At 48.8% G+C, this 15,686-nt stretch overlaps 1 protein-coding gene across 3 annotated transcripts in view; it reads left to right on the top strand.

Annotated features, from left to right (window-relative positions):
* Positions 1–15,686, top strand: part of LOC146862709 (plasma kallikrein-like) — a 640,898-nt gene that overhangs the window by 243,160 nt on the left and 382,052 nt on the right. The gene's annotated exons all lie outside the window — the stretch shown is intronic.

Consider the following 15,686-nt stretch of genomic DNA (forward strand, 5'->3'; position numbering starts at 1 on the left):
TGTAGAGGCATATTGATGTAGATATCAGTTTAAGGCCAAATTGAAATGTTTCTTCCATTTGTGTTTTGAAGTTATGTTTCAAGAGGAACTAGTTCCATTTCATTGTTGGAAATTCCATCATTTCGTATTGGTGACTCTTCAAATGTTATGAGTCTTACTGTCTGAACTTCCTGTATGGTTGCAAGAGGAGAGCGTCGGCTATCCAGGAGCCCACGAGGCCTACTATTCAGTATCGCCACATAGTGTGGTTTGATCAAATCAATGGAGACAAATCTCTTTTCTCTTTTGCCAGCAAGCGGCAGAAGAAGTACTGTTCTTGCTCCTTCAACAGCCAGGACAGGTACAGGTTTTCTATATGATGGCCCAAATTCTGTTTTGCCCTCAATCTTTTCTCTGACCATATTTCTGACTTTTGGAATCCAGACAGGGCTTGCCATGAACGATTTGACTTCCCCAGTGGCAGTGCGTTTTACTTGCACGTTGCTTTGTATTGCCTGGAATTCATTGAGATCCTGTAAAACCGCCAAACGTTTATTGATGTCAAATGTTCCTCAATCGAGATCAGGTACCCACATCCTCATCCCAAATAGGACCTCATATTAAGGGCTTGTTGGACCCTGTATAAGTGAATGACCCAATTACCACCCAAACCTAATAATCTTGCCATCAATGACTGCTTTAAGTCTCGGTTTTTCCTCTCCACAACCGAATTTCCCTCTGGATGGTACGGAGAGGAGTACCACGATGCAACACTCAAACTACCCATGGCTTCCTTGTAAGCCCTAGAGCTAAACACGGGGCCACAGTCAGAATGTAGTATGCCAACTGCGTATGTCCCTATAAAGACTCGCAAATGTTTTATAACAGTTTGGGAGTCTGCCAAGCGCTAAGGCCATACCCATAGGAATCTAGAGCATGAATCCACTGCTACCAAGATGTACTTGTAAGCCCCATCCAATTGTAGGGGGCCGCAGTGGTCCAAATAGACACAAGCGAGTGGTCTGTCTAATATTAGTAATGGTGTCTGCGCTGGACGTGCCACGGTGGAACCCATCATCTGCTGGCAGATGTCACAATTTAGGACAAAATTCTTTGTCTGTTTAGTTAATGCTGTCCACCAATAGCATTGCTTCAGTAAAGAAACAGTTGCGGTAAGCCCTGTGTGTGCAGAACCTAGACCTTCGTGTGCAGCTAGAATCAAACCTAATCTGCGATCCATGTTAGGTATTACTTTATCCCCCACTCCTGGAATTTGAGTATATGGAATGTGTTGGAAACGCCCACTCCCACTCCGCAGGGTGGTGGTGGACTCCCCGAACACACTGTGGTAGCTTGGCTCGAGTGGTCAGGAAACAGGCGCAGTGCTAAGCATACAATATACCCATACAATAACCATGCGTGCATCCGTTCCAAAAACGACTCTACACCGTAAAAATTATGAAAATATTCTTCTTTATCTTTTTCTCTTAGTTGCTGGTTGGAAAAATAAATAAGACAATCACAATATACAAATTTAAATAGTGCAGGTCAAATAAATACTGGCTGTTTGATGAAATAAATAGGGGTGATCATAAATAACAGGGCATAAATACAAGTGCAATATATACAGACAATTAAATACTTTGAGGCAATAAATACTGTACCAATAAATATTGTACACCATCGAGTCCTGTGGACCTATAAATATAGTGCAGCAATAAATAGGTAAAAATTCAATAAATACAGTACCCCCAATAAATAATTAAAAGTATACAGCCACACTCATGTAATCAGATGACACTTCAATTCTTAAGGGCTGATTTGGCCCAGGCACAGCTTGTAGGGTTGTGGAAGGCTTGAGGGGGGGCTACTCCCTGGCTGAGACAAGGCTGAGGCCTAAGCTGAGGTAGATCAAAGGGGGGAATACCAGTGCCCTGGCTTTCTCTCTCCACACAACCTCTCTAGGTTAGTCCCAGTTCACCCCTTGCACAGTCAGGTTGGTTTCAGCACCTCCCTAGCCCCTTAGAGCAGTCTCTCAGGTCTCCACAGGGCCTTAGGCGCCCTCTACTCCACTTACTGCCCTTTTTCTGATGTTCCGACGCCGCTGGAGTCGTGTCGACGCCGTGAGGCGGTTCCGGTTCGGTCTCGGCGGCCTCGGCACAATGTCAGTTCTTTGACGACGCCGGTAGGCGGTTCCGGTCCGATGTCGGTGGCCTCGGTTCTATCTCGACCCCCGATTCGACGGCGTCGGGCAGTCTCTTCACGATGTCGACTTCGGGCGGCTCCGGTCCGATGGCGCCCTCGGCTCCGATGACGTCAGCCGGCCTGGCCTCGATGTCGACTTCCGGCGACTCCGGGGTGCGATCCTCACCCCCGACCTCCGGTGCTCCTCCTCACAGGCTCCGGGCGACTCCGGAGTGCGATCCTCACTCCCGACCTCCGGTGCTCCTCTACCTCGGTCTCCGACGACTCCGGAGGGCGGACTTCACTCCTCCGATGACGCCGCTCGCTCGACCTCGGTTCACTTCCTCCTCGACCTCTGGTATTCCTCACGACCTCCGTCGGCGCCCTCTCACGACCTCAGGCGGCTCCGGGTACGACGTCTGCTACTTCAGTCAGCGCCGCTTCTCCACCTCGGGCTCCAGGTCTCAGGCTACTCGACGCCGGACTCCAGGGAAACCAGTTTTCAGGTCAGAATCTTGCTGTTTTCTTGGTTCTAAGGCCTGTTCCTGCTGTCCAGGTCCTTAGGATAAGTTTCTTCTGTCTTCTTCCCACACAGGGCTATAGGCTGGGATCCATCAGTAGGGACAAGTATCAAGGGTGGGTTTATGGACCCCACTCCAGGCACAAGTTTCCACCCCTGCTGCTTCACTCCTTCCTCCTTCACTGTTGTGCTCCTCTCTCTTCACCAGTCAGGTGCCAACTGCCAGCTCCAACTGCTAACTGCCTCTCTTATCCTCCCAACATTCTAAACGGTCTCCAACTGTCACAGAGTTCTGGAATCTCCTGGAATGTTCTGGAAGGTGCTGGTAGGTTCCAGTGGATGCTGGTGATGTCACAGGTGGCCACCATTTTGTGCTCCAGGCCCTCAGACAGAAGTTTCAGGGGTAGCTAAAATGGCTCCCTGAATCTGCAGCAACACTAAAAAGTCTGGTGGTTCCCAAAAAGGAAAAATTCAAACAGGGTTTGAGGCAAAAGTGGGACAAAATAAATAATGATGAGGAGGGACCACCCAAAGGGCTGACAGGTCTAACACGCGTCCCCCCCAGCTGAAAGTGGGGAGAGCTACCCAACCCCTTGGGAGTTCTCATCACTAAGGCGGAAATACCTTGAGAGACCGTCTGCATTGGCGTGGTCCACTCCAGGCCGATGTTCCACCTGAAAGTCCATCCCCTGTAGGGAAATAGACCACCTCAACAACTTGGGATTCTCCCCCTTCATTTGCATCAGCCAACGAAGGGGTCTGTGGTCGGTCTGAACCAGGAAGTGCGAGCCAAACAGGTATGGCCGCAACTTCTTCAGAGCCCATACCACTGCAAAGGCTTCACGCTCTATTGCACTCCACTTCTGTTCCCTGGGAAGTAGTCTCCTGGATAGGAAGACCACGGGTTGATCCAGGCCTTCTTCGTTGAGTTGCGATAACACTGCCCCAATGCCATGTTCTGATGCATCTGTCTGGACAATGAACTTCTTGGAAAAGTCTGGGGCCCGTAAGACCGGGGCCTCGCACATGGCTTTCTTCAATTTCTCAAAGGCTTGCTGACAAGCCTCCGTCCAGACTACCCGTCGAGGTTGTTTCTTGGACGTGAGCTCCGTGAGAGGGGCTACGATGGTACCGTACCCCTTCACGAAGCGGCGATAGTATCCCGTGAGGCCCAAAAATGCTCGGACCTCAGTCTGTGTCTTGGGGGGTTCCCAGGCCATGATGGCCTCGATCTTCGCCTGGAGGGGTTGCCCCGTTCCCCTACCCACCAAGTGTCCAAGGTACACTACCGACCCCTGCCCGATCTGGCACTTGCTGGCCTTGATCGTCAATCCAGCTTGTCTCAGGGCCTGGAGAACAGCTTGCAGGTGACGCAAGTGATCCTCCCAGCTGTTACTGAAGACGGCTATGTCATCCAGATAAGCAGCAGAGAAACTCTCCATTCCGGTGAGGATCTGGTTTACCAGGCGCTGAAACGTGGCAGGTGCGTTCTTGAGCCCAAAGGGCATCACACAGAACTGGTAGTGGCCATTGGGCGTGGAGAAGGCTGACCTTTCCCTTGCTCCATCAGTCAAAGAGATCTGCCAGTACCCCGAAGTAAGGTCAAAGGTACTTAGATATTGGGCAGCTCCCAGCCGGTCAATCAATTCATCCGCCCTAGGGATCGGATGAGCATCAGTTTTTGTCACTGAATTCAGTCCCCGGTAGTCCACACAGAACCTCAGTTCTGGTTGGGCACCCGGTGGTGCAGCTTTTGGTACTAACACCACCGGACTGGACCAGGGGCTGCTAGAAGGTTCAATCACTCCTAGCTCCAGCATCTTAGTGACCTCACTATGAATGCTGGCCTTCACCTTGTCTGACATCCGGTAGATCTTGGACTTCACAGGTGGGCTGTCTCCTGTGTCCACGTCATGGACGCACAGGTGAGTCCTACCCGGGACAAGGGAGAACAATGAAGAGTACTGCCCCAGGACCTGGCGACAGTCCTCCTGCTGTTCAGGAGTTAGAGATGGGGAGAGAATCACTCCCTCCACCGACCCATCCTTTTCTTGAGACGCAAACAGATCAGGGAGAGGCTCGCTTTCCACGTCCTCTCCTCCGTCAGTCACCATCATCAAGATGACTTCGGGCCTCTCGTGGTGGGGTTTGAGGCGGTTGGCATGCAGCACCCGCAGGGGCTGACGAGGGGTCTTCAGGTCCACCAAGTAGGTAGCCTTACCCTTCTTCTCCAACACCTCAAAGGGTCCTGACCAGCGATCCTGGAGGGCACTAAGCTCTCCGGGTTCGATCACCCACACCTTCTGGCCAGGCTCCAACTCCACCGGGTGAGCGTTGTGGTCATACCACGCCTTCATCACTGCTTGGCTGGCTTCCAAGTTGTCAGAAGCTTGCTTCCACAACTTAGCCATTTGGCTCCGGAAGGCCAGCATGTAGCTCACCACATCCTGGGGGAGCTTTCTGGGAGTTCTTTCCCAGCCGTCTCTCACCAGGTTAAGAGGTCCGCGTACAGGGTGCCCATACAGAAGCTCGAAGGGGCTGAAGCCCACTCCCTTCTGTGGTACTTCCCTGTAGGAAAAAAGTAAACAGGGTAGGAGGACGTCCCATTTCCTCCGCAGGCTTTCAGGCAGACTTCTGATCATGCCCTTCAAGGTTTTATTAAACCTCTCCACCAGACCATTGGTCTGGGGGTGATAAGGAGTTGTGAACCGGTAGGTCACTCCACACTCCTTCCACATTGCCCGCATATATGCTGACATGAAGTTGGTCCCCCTGTCGGACACAACTTCCTTGGGAAAACCCACTCGGGTAAAGATTCCCATCAGGGCCCTAGCCACAACAGGTGCTGTTATGGTCCTCAGAGGTATTGCCTCTGGGTACCGTGTGGCATGATCCACCAGAACCAGGATAAACCTGTGACCAGCTGTAGTTGGTGGATCTAATGGACCCACAATGTCGATGCCCACCCTTTCAAAGGGGGTGCTAACGACAGGGAGTGGTTCCAGGGGAGCTTTCAGCTTCACCCCTGTTTTCCCACTGGCTTGGCAAGACACACATGTCCGGCAGTAGGTATCGGACGACACTTTCATCTGAGGCCAATAAAAGTGTGGGACAAGACGGGCGAAGGTCTTGTCTTGCCCCAGGTGTCCTGCCAATGGTATCTCGTGAGCCAACTCTAAAAGGAAGGCTCGATAACGTTGAGGAACTACCAAGGCTCGTGACGATCCATGTAGGGGTGCCTTGGGTTCACTGTAGAGGAGGCCATCCTCCCAGTAAACACTGTAGTTCCCTTCAACGTTCCCTGCTGCCTGGGCTTCGGCCTGTCGCCTCAGCCCCTCAAGGGTAGGGCACTCCCTCTGGCCCTGGCAGAATTCCTCCCTGGACGGGCCTCCCTCCACGTGCCACTCGGCCGGGATGGGTAGGTCCTCCAGGTTGGTAACGTCCCCCTCCGCAGACTCCTGGTCCACCACCTCCGGTGGCCTATCCGTCCTACGGGGTGGAGACGCCGAGGCAGGCTCCTCCTGTCCTCGGTTCTTCCCTTGACTGGCAGCTGGCTGGGCCTTTGTTCCAGGCTCCAGCCGGAATGAACTCCCTCTTCGGGTAGTCTCGGACCTTGTGCTAACACAGGCCCAGTCAGGTGTACCCAGCATCTCGGTGTGAGTCCGGTATTCCACCTCCTTCCAAGCGTTGTGCTCCATGTCATTGCCCAGCAGACAATCGACTGGCACGGCAGGGCTTACGGCAACTCGAAGTGAACCTGCAACCCCCCCCCATTCAAAGGGAACCTCGGCCACTGGATAGTGACCTGTTCTGCCGTCAGCCATCGCGGCTGGGTGGAGTACATCGGGAATTACCTGCTCTGGAGACACCAGTTGGCTACGCACCATAGTCATACTGGCTCCTGTGTCTCTCAGAGCCTCCCCTCTTTGGCCGTTGATGGTGATCCACTGCCCATACTTTGCGGTATTTGCGGGCACCTGGATCTTAGGAACCATCTCCCGTTCTCCCAGGGACACTAGAGTGACACCCGCCCACTCCCTTCCCTTAGTTAAGGGCATCTCCTCCCCGAGCACTACACTAGCTACTCCGGGGGGCTTTCCTCCAGTGGGAGGGGGTGATCGTTTCTGACACTTCGGATCTCCTTTATAGTGTCCAACGCCACCGCACTCATAGCAATGGACAACCCTTGGCTGCTGACTCTGGCCAGGATTAGGGTTTCTGGGTGGGTTAGCCTTAGAGGTGAATCCTGTTCCCTTCCCTTGGAAGTTATTTTGGGGGCCTTTGGAGAACTCCTTTTTCTTTTCCCCTCCTTCTTTCTTCTGGGGGGCGCCCTGTCCGGCCTTTTGAGTATCCCCTCCAGTCCCCCTTGTGGACACCCGGGTACTAGCCCAAATGTCCGCCTCCTCAGCAAGCTTCCGGGGGCTGGTCAGCTTGCTATCCACCAGGTGTTGCCGCAGTTCAGGGAAACATTTCTCGAGTAGGTGTTCCTTCAGTACTAGGTCAAACAGCTCCTCGTAGTTCCTTACTTCACTGCCCTGAATCCAACCTTCCAGTGCCTTCTTTGCATAGTCCAGGAAGTCCACCCAATTCTGTGTGCCCAGTTTGTGACTACCCCTGAACTTCTGTCTGTACTTTTCAGGTGTTAGTCCAAACTTTCTGATGAGCGCCAGTTTCATGGTGGGGTAGTGGGTCTGCTCCTCCTCTTCGAGGGCCAATAAAGCATCCCTACCAGCTGGAGGCATGTACCTATACAATCCTCCTCCCCAATACTTCACTGGAACCCCATGGGCCCTCAACGAGACCTCATAGGCTGCTAGCCACTTGGCGATGTCGTCACCCGCCCCATAGCTAGCTACTATGTCCTTTGGCAGGTAAGGTTTGGATTCCCTGGTGGTTTCTTGGTCTTTGCTGCCACCATTAGGAACAGTTGGTGCCCCAATTCTTAGGATCTGAAGCTCTATCTCTTTCAGTCTTATCTCATGAGCCATCCTCTCCTTCTCCGTCTCATGAGCCAACCTCTGTTCCTCCTTCTCCTTCTCCAGCTTTGCTAAATCCCATGTGAGCTGTCTTTTCTCTCTCCGATCTGCTAACTCCACGCTGGATAAGCCCCCGCTAGAGACAGTGCTGCCCTTCCTAGAAAGTGTCCTGGGCCCTGCTGACAGGTTCCCCACCTCAGGTTGGTACATCTCAGCCCCCTCGGGGTCAGGCTCTCCATCCCTGTCTTCCTCCTCAGCCTTGCTTTCTCGGCGTGCCTCCCCCCAAGCCCTTAAGCTGGTTTGGAGTGCACCCTTCTTTGCTCCTGGGGGACAGTACACCCCCTCCCGCTGGCAAAACTCCCTGAGTTGGGCCACAGTGTACGTTTCTAGATTCTCTAGTACAAACTCCATCTTGCCCACTCAGGTTAGAGGACAGGTTTTGTGCAGTAACAATGTAGGGTGGTACCTTTAGTAATACCTCCTCCCACCACCAGAGTAAATTTGGAAAAAACAAAAACCCACAATTAGGAAGGCCGCTCTTGAGAAAACTCCCGGTGTAGGCCTATGGACTACCCACAGTTATTGTTGAGTATATGTAGGCACAGCTCTATCCCACCGCTGAACACCAATTTATGTTGGAAACGCCCACTCCCACTCCGCAGGGTGGTGGTGGACTCCCCGAACACACTGTGGTAGCTTGGCTCGAGTGGTCAGGAAACAGGCGCAGTGCTAAGCATACAATATACCCATACAATAACCATGCGTGCATCCGTTCCAAAAACGACTCTACACCGTAAAAATTATGAAAATATTCTTCTTTATCTTTTTCTCTTAGTTGCTGGTTGGAAAAATAAATAAGACAATCACAATATACAAATTTAAATAGTGCAGGTCAAATAAATACTGGCTGTTTGATGAAATAAATAGGGGTGATCATAAATAACAGGGCATAAATACAAGTGCAATATATACAGACAATTAAATACTTTGAGGCAATAAATACTGTACCAATAAATATTGTACACCATCGAGTCCTGTGGACCTATAAATATAGTGCAGCAATAAATAGGTAAAAATTCAATAAATACAGTACCCCCAATAAATAATTAAAAGTATACAGCCACACTCATGTAATCAGATGACACTTCAATTCTTAAGGGCTGATTTGGCCCAGGCACAGCTTGTAGGGTTGTGGAAGGCTTGAGGGGGGGCTACTCCCTGGCTGAGACAAGGCTGAGGCCTAAGCTGAGGTAGATCAAAGGGGGGAATACCAGTGCCCTGGCTTTCTCTCTCCACACAACCTCTCTAGGTTAGTCCCAGTTCACCCCTTGCACAGTCAGGTTGGTTTCAGCACCTCCCTAGCCCCTTAGAGCAGTCTCTCAGGTCTCCACAGGGCCTTAGGCGCCCTCTACTCCACTTACTGCCCTTTTTCTGATGTTCCGACGCCGCTGGAGTCGTGTCGACGCCGTGAGGCGGTTCCGGTTCGGTCTCGGCGGCCTCGGCACAATGTCAGTTCTTTGACGACGCCGGTAGGCGGTTCCGGTCCGATGTCGGTGGCCTCGGTTCTATCTCGACCCCCGATTCGACGGCGTCGGGCAGTCTCTTCACGATGTCGACTTCGGGCGGCTCCGGTCCGATGGCGCCCTCGGCTCCGATGACGTCAGCCGGCCTGGCCTCGATGTCGACTTCCGGCGACTCCGGGGTGCGATCCTCACCCCCGACCTCCGGTGCTACTCCTCACAGGCTCCGGGCGACTCCGGAGTGCGATCCTCACTCCCGACCTCCGGTGCTCCTCTACCTCGTTCTCCGACGACTCCGGAGGGCGGACTTCACTCCTCCGATGACGCCGCTCGCTCGACCTCGGTTCACTTCCTCCTCGACCTCTGGTATTCCTCACGACCTCCGTCGGCGCCCTCTCACGACCTCAGGCGGCTCCGGGTACAACGTCTGCTACTTCAGTCAGCGCCGCTTCTCCACCTCGGGCTCCAGGTCTCAGGCTACTCGACGCCGGACTCCAGGGAAACCAGTTTTCAGGTCAGAATCTTGCTGTTTTCTTGGTTCTAAGGCCTGTTCCTGCTGTCCAGGTCCTTAGGATAAGTTTCTTCTGTCTTCTTCCCACACAGGGCTATAGGCTGGGATCCATCAGTAGGGACAAGTATCAAGGGTGGGTTTATGGACCCCACTCCAGGCACAAGTTTCCACCCCTGCTGCTTCACTCCTTCCTCCTTCACTGTTGTGCTCCTCTCTCTTCACCAGTCAGGTGCCAACTGCCAGCTCCAACTGCTAACTGCCTCTCTTATCCTCCCAACATTCTAAACGGTCTCCAACTGTCACAGAGTTCTGGAATCTCCTGGAATGTTCTGGAAGGTGCTGGTAGGTTCCAGTGGATGCTGGTGATGTCACAGGTGGCCACCATTTTGTGCTCCAGGCCCTCAGACAGAAGTTTCAGGGGTAGCTAAAATGGCTCCCTGAATCTGCAGCAACACTAAAAAGTCTGGTGGTTCCCAAAAAGGAAAAATTCAAACAGGGTTTGAGGCAAAAGTGGGACAAAATAAATAATGATGAGGAGGGACCACCCAAAGGGCTGACAGGTCTAACAGAATGTTATTTGCATCTAACTTGCAGGAGTACTTAAGTGGAAAGCCTTTCGGTAAGTCTGTGCTGTTTTTGCATGAAGCAGTGATAGCTACCATTATCTGTCCGTCTATTCTCGTTTTTGCACGAGTGATTGCAGCTACGGCAGCAGTTTGTACTACCCCCTTTGCAGCTTCATCAGCCAATGAATTCCCTTTAACGTGAATGCCATCACGTTGATGACTCAGCGTGTGTATCACATGAGCTCTTGGTAGTTCATTTTTCAACTCAGCTACCTGTTCCCATAGCATTTTATGCTTGATTGTGCAACCTTTTGAGTCTTTAAACCCATTTTGACCCAGTAGTGAAGATATTCATTGTAAGACTGGACACAGTAAAAAGAATCGCACACAATCAGTGTGGGGAATTCTCGATCCATATTTATTAGTGCCAGTAAAAGGGCTCTAAGTTCTGCCAGCTGAGCCGTGCAGTCTCCTAGAGACTGTGTCTTTGTATCGCTGGGATGGAACTTCCTGTCCTGCATACGACCCTTTACAAGCGCACATGTGGCACTGTATTGTTGTTTACTTCCTACGGCCGGCTGAGCAGATCCGTCAGTATAAATGATATATTCATACTCATCTAGAGTCATTATTTCATTTGGTAGAGGATATTCTTGTTCATATTGCAGGAATGCTTGTGTTTTTAGACAAGGGTCATATCTGTATTCTACATCCGTTGCATTGAGAGAATTAGCCCATTGTTTCCATCTTGGATATAAGGCTTTAGCATTAAGAATGCTTGCCTTTGTAGCAGCCTCTAAGGCTTGTACCGGAGTTACGACAATTATTCGTTTCCCCTGAGCCAGTGCTTTTTCTCTTACTACAGCGGTCTGTACTGCTGTAAGTATTTTTTTCTGTAGAAGCAAAGCGCATTTCAGCGTTTGTGTCCAAGTGTGATTTGTAGCTATGGGAACCATTTCTCCTTCATTGAAGGTTAGGTAAGTGTACCCAGATTGACCCACTATAACACGGATCACCAGGTTGCAGACATTTATGCGTGTCTGCAAGTGTTTTGAAGGTATGTCAGCTTTTAGGGAACAAAGGACATCTATGTGTCCCTATGTCCAATGCCTAACTGAAAAAATCTGATTAAGTTGTAGAAAGGTTTTACTCTTTCTACGTAATCCAAAATGTATGTTCTGCCAAAATTTAAAAATCCCAATATTTATTGTCAGTTCTTCAAAGATTTGGGAGGTTGGAGCAGAGCACACTTTTCAAGAAAGTTAGCTGCCAGGTTTTTTCCTTCACTTGATAGATCATATCCCAAAAATAGCACATTGAGGTGGGCTATTTTTGATTCTTTAAAGTTGAATTTGTAGCCCTCAGAGGCGAACCCCAAAATTATGTGGCTCACCCTGGTCAATTGATCCTTTAAGTCATCATCCATCAGATAAATATCATCTACATAGGACAATGCCTCTTCATCCAAATTCTGAAGCAATTCTGTTACCCTAGCGGAGAACAACCCACTGCTATTCTTATACCCTTGGGGGAGTCGACAAAATTGAGTGGAAAAACCTAGCGCTGAGAATGCTGTCAAACATCTGCCTTCAGGCACTATATTTTGGCAGAAAAATCCATTTGAGATGTCTAATGTGGTTTTGTATTTGTGCCGCACAATGTTATTCATTAATGCGGCACTGTGTGCATTCTGTACTGCAAATGTTTTAGTGCATGTGTTCAGATGTCTATAGTCTAAAACTAGATAATACAAATAATCTGGTTTCAAAACGGGAAACAAAGGATTATTCTTTGCAGAGATGCAAGGTTCTATTACACCCTGGTATTCAAGTTGAGCTAAGATCTCCCTGACATGTTTTTTTGCTTCTTCTTTTATTGAGGACCGTCTCTGTGGAGTTGGACTAGTTTTTACTGGGATTATATGGTGAGGTGACTCAGCATCTCACCCAACATGGTTGCGTTATAATGCTGGAGCAAGGGCTACTGCCCACTCCTACGCATATGTATGTTTTAAGTATATTGGAACGAGGTTGGAAAAAGCCATTAAAATTACCGTTTCTCCCTTTGGGCAATCCATAACAATTTCAGGCGGCTAATCTTTCTCAACTAAGAGGATGTCATAGCTGTAAGTCAAGTTCTCCCAAAATAGACTTTTAATTTTTCCGGGTTAGTTCCACTCCATTTGGAGTGTTATCTCATGTAATATGTGGTACTTATGTGGGACACTTACCCTTGTATCAGGTGTTTCCACTGTGATATGCTCATTCAACTCCGCTGTCTCCAGAAATTCCATCAGGTTCTGGCGAGCTTTTGTTACTTCTGCTGCACTGTCTAGCATCATCCGAGCCCATTCCGAGTGTTCAGAAGTTCAGTCCTCAGAATTCTAGGCATGTCTAACTTGAAGACCTGCTGCTTTCTTCTTTTGAAATTGAGGTTTTGATTTTGGATTGTCTTCTTTTTTGGAAGAATAGTCTGAAGCACGTTGCGTGTCTCTGGACTTTGTACGCACTTCTTGTCTGTGTTCTGACCGTCCTTCCCTCTCTGAGTTTTTTGATGATCCCTGAAAGGGACGAGAGGAACGTGTATCAGTATCCTGATACCTGTCACTTTTTTAGTGTTATCTCTATTCCTAAGGTTGTAACTCCTTTTGGTGGGCTCCTGTTGAGAAGACCCACTCCTGGAGTGAGATCTACTTTTTTGTTTTTTATTGGTATCATCTAATTTCTTCTTCAACGAATCAGGTGCTTTCTTGGTGTTATCCTTTTCAGGACCACCCAGGAGTTGAGCTTTTGTTGCTCTAGCTGCCAGGCTATCTCTACCTAATTCGGCATAGGTGTCTACGATAATTTTAGGTAATTCGTGTTCCTGTTGTAAAGGGGTTAATTCCCTCAGGAGTTGGCGTATTGCCACTGCTGCTACATACCCTTTAATGTTAGCTAATATGATAGCTGATAGCTGGGCAAAAATTTCTAATAATGTCATCCCTAAGTTCAGAGCCGGTTCTGCTCCATACTCTTTCTGTATTTGTCTTAATACATCTGGTATTTCTGCTAATGATGGGATACCATGATTTCTGGTATATATGGCAGCGAAAACTGTACCCCAAGTGGTACAATCCTCTATATGGGGAGCTATCCCCCTTGACAAGCAGATTGTTAGAATTCTGTGTTTTTCTTGAGGGCTTGTGTGTGGAAATATTGTCTCTAGCTCTGGTATTTTTTGCGCTATCCAGAATGGCATTTGCTCATGTCTAGTGGGCATTTGACCAATAACAGCATGTAGTGTTTGTGGTGTAATTTTAGTTGTAGATCCCTGCATTTGTCCTGTTTGTGTAGCGCTTGTTGGCTGAAGTGTGAGTGTTCTCATCACAAACTGTGTCAGGTTTCTGTAAAGTTTTAATTTTTCTTTATGAAGTGGACATAAGTCTGCCACTGGCATTGAGTCAATGTCTGGATGTGGTGTGTTAGCCGCAAGGACTGGCCAAGTGGCTCCGTCTCTTAAGAGCGGACGAGTCTTACTTTGTCTTTTGTGTGGGGGAGGGCGCCTTTAAACCAGTTTATGTGCTCCTGGTAGGTGAGCGTAATTTTATCAATGTCCTCATATGGACAGAATTCATCTGGTGTTTCATCTTCAGTGTAAGAATGAATTGTATTTGATTGTGCATCTGCTTGTGGGAATTTAACCCATGAATAGAATACCTCTTTTCTGTATGGCTCGTTAGCCTCAATCAAAAAGGTTACTGTCCCACCTCTAGGTGTGACTCCATAGTCTGCTATTTTTAAAGTAAGGGCAGTTCCAACATGTTCTGAAATGTTGATTTCCCCCTCCTGTTCTTCCCTCCTCACTGCGGCTTCACGTTGTGGTGGCACAGCGGCATCTTCGTCAGCCATTATATTGAAGAAGGAAATTTTTCAAGGAAACTGAGATAAGGTTTTATGCACAATAGGAACAATTTGTCCTTCAAGCCTGATAAACCTACAGCTAATACATAGGATATGCCTACTCAGCTGTGGCGGATTGTTCCCATCCCACTCCAGACGTCTCTGGGTAAATGTGAGTAGGGGTCTCTGAGAACAGCACGACTGAACTACTCAGATTTTTTGTTAAATAAGTGCCAAACCAATGTTGGCAGTGCCATACCGTGTAGGTCCTATAAAGCTATATAGGAACTGCATGTTTAGACAACATACACTGTAGGATTGGTGTCCGGACTGATTCTAGACACCCCCACCAGGTATGTTAGCCTGTATACCAGCTAGCTCACAGTGCCACTAGAGACCCCTCTTACGAAGGGGAGAATAGTTCTTGGCAACTATCGAACATGACAAACCTGATCCCTCAGGATCACGGAAACAGTACGATACTTTTCGCTCAGTCACTCGTGCTCACTTTGTCTTAGAGAGATATACAGAATAAATGGTGGGGATGTTTTTTAATAAGCATTTATTGAACCAGCGTTAATCTAGTGTAAAATAGGTGCGCTGAAACAACCATTAGACAGAAACATATAAATGATTAGAAGCACTAACAGAGTAAAAGGATGGTAGATTTCTACCATTGTGCTAAAACAATGAATACAGGCAAGTATATAAGTATATAAAATACATGACAGCAGTAAATGCGTACTCCTACGATGTGACCTAACTAGATCCTCCTACGTGTACCTAGCATGAATGCAGGTGTAAAAGCCAAGAATCCCTCTAGGATAAAGTCAACCCCACTACCTGAAGTGAGAGACTGTGGGACCCGGTCTTGGTCTCGGGATGTACATCCCGCAAGGGATTTCAGACCACTGCGAGCTGGAGTGTCTGTGTGCAGGAGCCTCAACATCTCGCGTCAGTGTGTCGGCATGGAAGTGATTTTCTAATCTGACTACCACAGCAAGATATAGTGTTTATATACCCAAAGTGGTAACCTCAGATGTTCTACCTTGCTGTGTCATGTTGGATTTAGGATGGAAGGAATGACCCCTATACATAGTTATTATGCAGGAGATGGTAGTCCGGCTGAGTTTCCAAGAACACTCATGCATAATGGATTAGGCTAGTTTTCAGGGAAAACTCTACATCCTGTAAGCAGTATCATAACTAGGTAGTTCCAAGAACCGTTATGTAGTTTAGTGGTAGGGGAGAATATAGGTGAAAGGTTAGGTGACTACCTGAGCCTATATATGGGTACCTATATGAAACATAACAATTCCTCACACTGAGCATTGTGGATATGGTGCTCTCGGAGACTGGTGGGGGTTCCACCATGTCCTTAAGGTGAGAAAAAATAGTTTTGGTGGGATTACTGATATTATTTATTTTGTTCAAGAAGTACGTGGCCCTAGCCTTAAGAATCAATTTATGGTAGGCCTTAATAGCGTCTCTGTACTGTGTTTTCGCTATGGGTTCATTAGATCGTGCCCTGGCTCATTCTAGGACCTTG

Source organism: Triturus cristatus, chromosome 2_2, assembly GCF_964204655.1.
Source record: "Triturus cristatus chromosome 2_2, aTriCri1.1, whole genome shotgun sequence".
NCBI classification, from domain to species: Eukaryota; Metazoa; Chordata; class Amphibia; order Caudata; family Salamandridae; genus Triturus; species Triturus cristatus.